The following is a 7,798-nucleotide window of genomic DNA, read 5'->3' on the forward strand; positions in this document are numbered from 1 at the left end:
AAGAAAAAAGAGACATTCACAAAAAATTTGCACACAAAAATAATCAGAAAATTATGGAGGAAATCATATTTGAAGTAAGACCTGTGCAGTTTGGTGATATAAATGGTGCATTTCAGTTATTTTTCCTTGTCATATCAGTGTAATATAAAGTTTGTATATATACATATTTTTTACATGATCATCAGAAGTTTAAATAAACATCATTTTTATATTGATGATAACAATGCATCTATCATAACAAAAATATATTTTATGGTATGTTCTTAGGCTTTTTTATTTTATTTTTAATTTATTCTTTAATTGTTCAGTTACAGTTGTCTTGTCTTTTCTCCCCCATTGTTCTCCCCACATATGTAGTTTCTCTCTTTTTTATTTGCAAAATTAACTTTGTGGTTTCTCTTTTACAAAAAACTCGAATGTTATATACATTAATAAGAGAGAAGAAATATTCAGTGAGGACTTTTTAGTTTTTAACCAATTTCTCTACTGAACACAAGAGTAATGAAATTTGAGAGGAATTTCAAAGATAAGGCAGGCAACATAATATGCTTTCTAAGATCAGTAGACGCTATCCTTCACTTGTCCCCATTTTCTGTTTCACTTTGTAACTCCTGGATGTTGTTGAGCTGAATCCTAAGTGACAGTTTGGAAATCGGCTTTTCATCTTGAGTACTCTGATATAAGAGCAGTTAGCTGTGGAGCAAGAAATGTTTACTCTGTTGAATTCAGATAGTCAGTATGCTCCTCTTAATAGTCTATCTGAAAAGTTTGTCTGAAATATTATTTAAAATATCTTTTTTAACTGATATTAAAAAACTAGGATTTTCTTGGAGAATTTTTAAGTCATGGACAAATTGATGGGAAAGTATAGAAATTTCCCACACTTGCACTGATTCCCACATTATGAACATTCCCCACCAGAGTGGAACATCTGTTACAATTGATGAATCTACATGGATACACATTATTATTATTATCCAGAGTCCATAATTTACATTAAGGTTCCCTGTTGTGTTATACATTCTATTACTTCAGACAAATTTATAATGACATGTATTCACCTTTACAATATCATACAGACTATTTTCATTGCCTTAAAAATTCTCTGTACCTCACCTATTCATACATTGCCTTTTTCCCAAACTCTGACAACCACTGATTATTTTTACTGTCTCCATAGATTTGTCTTTCCCAGAAAGTCATAGTTGGAATCACAGCTGTAGCCTCCTCAAATTTGTTTCTTGTGTTTAGCAATATGCATTTAAGTTCACTTTATATCTTTTAATAACTTGATAGCTCACTTCTTATTAGTGCTGAATAATATCCTACTGTCTAAAGGTACTTGATATATATATATCAAGGTCTGTATGGAAAAAGTGCAGCCATTGTTAATAATGAGAATGGTTTGTGTGACATCAATGTAACCTGGCAGCCAAGGAGAGTGGACTGGAATGCATATGTGTGAATAGTGACAACTTCACTGTACTAGTCACTGGGAGCTGTAGACACCATTGAGTGAGCATATATACTGTGTGACTATTGCATTCAAAAGGAACGAGCAAGTAGAACAATGAAGTTGCATCAAATTTTGCATTAAGCTTAAACATTCCTCCATGGAAACTATTCAGATAATTCAGAAAGCTTTAGGGGATGATGCAATGACTGCAGCACAAGTAAAAGGGTGGCATAACTGCTTCAAAGTGTAGTCAAGAGTCTGTTGAAGGGGATCCATGTTCTGGAAGGCCTGCAACAACCAGAATACCTGAGGATGTAGAATGTATATGGGCTACAAACAGCAAAAATTGGTGACTGACAAGCTGATCTGGGTATTCCAAAAACTACTGTGTCTAAGATTTTGATGCAGGATAATGGCATGAAATATGTCATGGCAAAATGAGATCAAGGAAGAAATCAAAAAGTATCTGGAAACAAGTGAAAATGAACACACAATAACCCAAATCCTATGGGATACAGTGAAGGCAGTACTGAGAGGAAAGGTCACAGCAATACAGGCCTACCTAAAGAAGATAGCAACATCTCAAATAAACATCATAACCCTGCATCTAGAAGAACCTGAGGGAAAAGAAAGAAAGAAAGAAAGAAAGAAAGAAAGAAAGAAACCCAGAGAAAGTAGAAAGAATGAAATAATCAAGATAAGAGCAGAATTAAATGACATAGAGACTAAAAAGCAATTAAAAGGATCAATAAATTCAGGAGATGGTCTTTTGAAAAGATAAACAAAATTAACAAAACTTTAACCAGACTCATCAAGAAAAAAAAGAGAGAGGACCTAAATAAATAAAATCAGAAATGAAAGAGGAGAAGTTACAATCAATACCAAAGAAACACAGAAGATTATAAGAAAAACTATGAACAACTCTATGCCAATAAATTGGAAAACCTGGGCAAAATGGACAACTACATAGGAACATACAATCTTCCAAAACTGAATCAAAAAGAAGTAGAAAGCCTGAATAGATCATTAGCAACTAGGGAAATTTAAGCACTAATCAGAAAACTACCAGCACATAAAAGCCTTGGCAGGATGGCTTCACAAGTGAATTTTACCAAACATAAGGAAGAAATAATTTGTATACTTCTCAAACTATTCTAAAAATTAAAAAAATGGAAGACTCCCAAACTCTTTATATGAGGCCTGAATCATCCTAATACCACAATTAGGTAAAGACACAACAAATTAAGAAAACTACAGGCCAACATTGTTGATGAACATAGATACTAAAACCCTCAACACAACACTGGCAGTCTGGATTCAGAAGTACACTAAAAAGATCATACGTTATTATCAGGGAGCCATTTACCACCATGTTTTCTCTGGCAGGTATCGTAGGGGTCTCAGCCTGGGTGGTGTAGCTGCAATGAATCCAAGTGTCGAAATATGGCAACTCTGAAAGATATTACTAGGAGACTGAAGTCAATCACAAACATCCAGAAAATTACCAAGTCTATGAAAATGGTAATAGCAGCAAAATATGCCCCAGCTGAAAGAGAGCTGAAACCAACTGGAGCGTATGAAACAGGCAGGATCTTTGGCTCTGTATGAAAAGGCTGATATTAAGGGGCCTGAAGAAAAGAAAAAACACCTCCTTATCGGTGTATCCTCAGATAGAGGGCTTTGTGATGCTATCCAATTCTCAGTTGCTAAAAAGGTGAAAAGTGAGGTGGCTATGCTCACAGCAGCTGGGAAAGAAGTTAAGATTGTTGGAACTGGAGATAAAATCAGGGGTATACTTCATAGGACTCATTCTGCCCAGTTTCTGGTAAAGTTCAAAGAAGTGGGAAGAAAAGTATACTTCACTCCTACTTTTGGAGATGCATCAGTCATTGCCCTGGAATTACTAAATTCTGGGCATGAATATGATGAAGGATCTATCATCTTTAATTGATTCAGGTCTGTAATCTCCTACAAAACAGAAGAAAAGCCCATCTTGTCTCTTAATACTATTGCAAGTGTTGAGAGCATGAGTATCGATGACGACATTGATGCTGATGTACTGCAGAATTACCAAGAATACAGTCTGGCCAATATCATTTACTATTCTTTGAATGAATCCCCCATGAGTGAGCAAAGTTCCAGGATGACAGCCATGGACAATGCAAGCAAGAATGCTTCTGAGATAATCGACAAATTGACTTTGACTTTCAATCGCACCCACCGAGCTGTTCACAAAGGAGCTGACTGAAATCATCTTCAGTGCTGAAGCTCTGAATTAATGAAAATCAAGTTTCATCCTCAGACAAGAGGTAAAGAAGAAAAATTCAGTCAGCTGATTTGTTTTCAGCTTACTACTGTCCTGGTCAAATGAAATTGTTGGTCAATTGTTTAAATTACTAAAGACAGCAAGATATTTGTAAATTATTTTACAATTATTTTACAGCTTGCAATAAAAAATTCACTGTGTTAAAACTAAAAAAAAGATCATATACTATTATCAAGTGGGATTCATCCAAGGGATGCAAGGATAGTATAATATTCTCAAATCAATAAATGTAAAACAACACATAAACAAAATGAAGGACAAAAATCACATGATCATACCAATAGATGATGAAAAAGAATTTTATAAAATCCAGCACCAATTTACGGTAAAAACACTCAACAAAATGGGAATAGAGGGAGCATAACTCAACATACTAAAAGCCATATATGAAAACTTACAGTCAACATTATGCTCAATGGGCACAAACTAAAAGCTTTCCTATTAAGAGGAACAAGACAAAAGTCTGCATTAACTACTCTTATTCAATATCGTACTCAAAGTTCTAGCTACAGAGACAGACAAGAAAAAGGAATAATGGTTCAAGATGGTGGAGGAGTGAATGGAAGTCACAATAACCTCCAGCCAGGAGACATCTGGAATTACAACTAAGTTGTGGAGAAATTACCTGGAACAAAGAACTGAACAGTAGAGAGAACTGAAGCCTTATAACCTTGAACAGACAGAAGAATCAGCTTCAGCACAACCTGACTGGTATGGAGTATAGTGGAGACTGGAGAGGCCTAGCTCAGCACCCACAGGCAGGAGCACCAGAGGGGTGATTAAGAGGATGATTGGATTCCCCCGAGAGAGTGCAATCCAAACCCTAATCTGGGGTCCCCAGCCTAGATCACCAGAGCCCAAGAAGTACACAGATAACAACCTGCTGGGAAAAGCAGCAGGACTACTTTCTGCCAGAGATGGACTGCTGGAGATGCAAAGAACCATTTAAGGGGCCAACACACAACTTTTCATTTGCAGCCACGTACCTGGGATTTCCAGCAAAGATGGGGGCAGAGTGCCCTGGAGGCACCTGAGGAGAGACCGGGGACAGAAGCTTTGGGGAGAGAACTGAGAAAGTAGATGCTGGGATTCCAGTCCTGAATCATCCCACATATGGCAACAGCCATAATGCTCAGGCAGAACACTCTCCTGAGTGCCAGCAGCTTGAGGGGAAACAATACCTCTGACCCAAGGAGAGGCTCAGCCCTGGAGCTGTGGTGTTTAAGCCTGACTGCTCAGTGTAGAGTGACTAGATTAACAACTGAAGGAGTCAGCCACAGATAGTAAATCTATGGAAGTCTCCAACTGGCTGCCTAAGATCAGACAGGGTCAACATCTGACACCACTCCAGGCAGATCCAGAAAGAAAAAATAATGCACATGCTCAACAGCATACAGAACATGGTAGGCGGAGTGACTCTGAGTCAACCAGCTAGAGGGAAGGACCCACCAAAGAATGACCCAGCAACAGTCAAAACCCAATTACATCCAGAGAGTCAACATAAATTGCATAAAGGGCACCCCAACAGCATCAAGTTCAGGATATCAAAGAGAATGCACCACTGAATCTTGCTTGTCTCCTACTGTAGAAGATCATACCGCAAAGTCAGGGAGTCAAAACATATCAAGATAAGAAGCAGAAGCAAACAAGAAGAGTCTCACAAACAATGGGAAGACAAAGAAGCCCCAATAGAAAGGAAAGAAAGAATCCTCAAAAAGAGTGCTAAATGAAACAGAGGCAAGTCAATGATCAGATATGGAGTTCAAAACAGTGGTTATAAGGAAGCTAAATGAGCTCAGTGAGAATTATAAAAAACTACAGGGAAGCTACAAGGAATTTACTGCAAACTATATCAGTATGAAAAGAACATAGAAACTATCAACAAGAGCCAAGAGGAAATAAAAAATACAATTTCTGAATTGAACAGCACAGTGGAAGGGATCAAACCAGACTAGATGAAGCAGAGGACTGAGTCAGTGAACTGGAAGACAAGGTAGGAAAAAAAAAAAACTCCAAGAAAAAGCAAGAAAAGGAAAAAAAGGACTGAAAAAGAATGAAGACAGGTCAAGGGAACTGCAGGACAACATGGAAAGTAATAATATCTATATAATAGGGATACCAGAAGGAGAAGAAGAGAAGCAAGGGATAGAAAACCTATTTGGAAAAGTAATGATGGAAATACTTCTCTAATTTAATGACAGGAAAAGTCAGGCAGGTACAGGAAGCAGAGAGGGTCCCAATCAAGAGGAACTCAAAGAGGCCCACTCCAGGACACATAATTAAAATGGCAAAATTCTAAAACAAAGAAAACATCTTAAAAGCTGCAAGGGAGAAATAGGAAGCAACATACAAGGGAGCCCCAATAAGGCTAGCAGCTGACTTCTCAATGGAAATGCTCCAAGCAAGAAGGGAATGGCAAGAAATATTCCAAATAAAGAAAAGCAAAGGCTTGCAACCAAGACTACTCTACCCAGCAAGGTTCTTAACTAAAATGTAAGGCCAAACAAGAACTTTCCCAGACAAAAGAAGCCTCAAAGAATACACCCTTCCATAACAGCATTGCAACATATGCTGAAGGACTGATTTGAAAAGATGAAAAAGAATGAGAGAGAGAGGAACACAGGTACAAAGGGAGTGAAATGGCAATGAATAAGTACCTATTAATAATAACCTTAAATGTGAGTGGATTAAATGATCCAATCAAAAGACATAGGCTAGCTGAATGGATAAGAATACATGACATGTACAAATGCTGAGAACTGAGCATTTGACATATAGGACACCCATCTCAGAACAAAAGACCTACACAGACAAAAAATGAAGGGTTGGAAAAAAATATTCCAAGCAAACAGACAGAAAAAAAAAAAAACTGGGGTAGCAGTGCATGTATCAGACAAAATAGACTTCAAAACAGAGGCCATACAAACAGACACAGAAGGACACTTCATAATACTCAAGGGGAGAATCTATCAAAGACATAAATATTATGAACATATATGTACCCAGCATAGAAACACCCAAATATATAAGCAAAATTTTCCAGGACTTCAAGAGAAATATAGACACCAACACATTTATGGTAGGGGATTTAAACATCCCACTGTCAACAATGGATAGATCTTCCAAACAAAACATCAAAAAGGATATTGTGGAGCGTAACAATGCATTAGATCAAATGGACCTAACTGATATATATAGAACCTTTCATCCCAAAGGAGCAAAATACATGTTCTTTTCCAAAGCATATGGATCATTTTCAATGACAGACCACATGATAGGACACAAAACAAGCCTCAACAAATTCAAGGAAACTGAAATAATATCAAGCATTTTCTCAGACCACAAGGGACTGAAACTGGAAACCAACCTCAAGGGAAAAGCTCAAAAACATTCAAAGTCATGGAGATTGAACATTATGCTATTAAACAATGAACAGGTGAATAATGAGATCAAGGAGGAAATCAAAAAGTTTCTGGAAGAAAATGAAAATGAACACAAAACAATCCAAAACCTATGGGACACAGAGAAGGCAGTCCTGACATGGAAGTTCATAGCAATACAGGCCTACATAAAAAAAGATAGAAACATTTCAAATAAGTAACCGAACACTCCATCTACAAGAACTGGGGCGGGGGGTGGGGGAACAAAGAAAGCCCAGAGTGAGTGGAAGGAAGGAAATAATCCAGATCAGAGCAAAATTAAATTATGTAGAGGCTAAAACAATAATTCAAAGGAACAATAAATCCAGGAGCTGGTTCTTTGAAAAGATAAACAAAATTGACAAGCCTTTAAACAGAAGCATTAAGAAAAAAAAGGAAAGGGCCCAAGTAAATAAAATCAGAAATGAAAGAGGAGAGATTATAACTGATCTCACAGAAATATAAAGAAGTGTAAAAGTTACTAGGGACAACTAAGTATGTCAAGAAATTTGAAACCCTGGGTGAAATGGACAAATTTCTAGAAAAATATAATCTTCCAAAACTGAATCAAGAAACAGCAGAAAGCCTGAACAGACC

The 7,798-nt window shown here is 37.1% G+C and overlaps 1 pseudogene; it reads left to right on the forward strand.

Annotated features, from left to right (window-relative positions):
- The first annotated feature begins 2,816 nt into the window (after positions 1 to 2,816).
- LOC114490880 lies at positions 2,817 to 3,889 on the forward strand (annotated as a pseudogene).
- Positions 3,890 to 7,798: the final 3,909 nt, after the last annotated feature.

Source organism: Phyllostomus discolor, chromosome 2, assembly GCF_004126475.2.
Source record: "Phyllostomus discolor isolate MPI-MPIP mPhyDis1 chromosome 2, mPhyDis1.pri.v3, whole genome shotgun sequence".
Lineage (NCBI taxonomy): Eukaryota > Metazoa > Chordata > Mammalia > Chiroptera > Phyllostomidae > Phyllostomus > Phyllostomus discolor.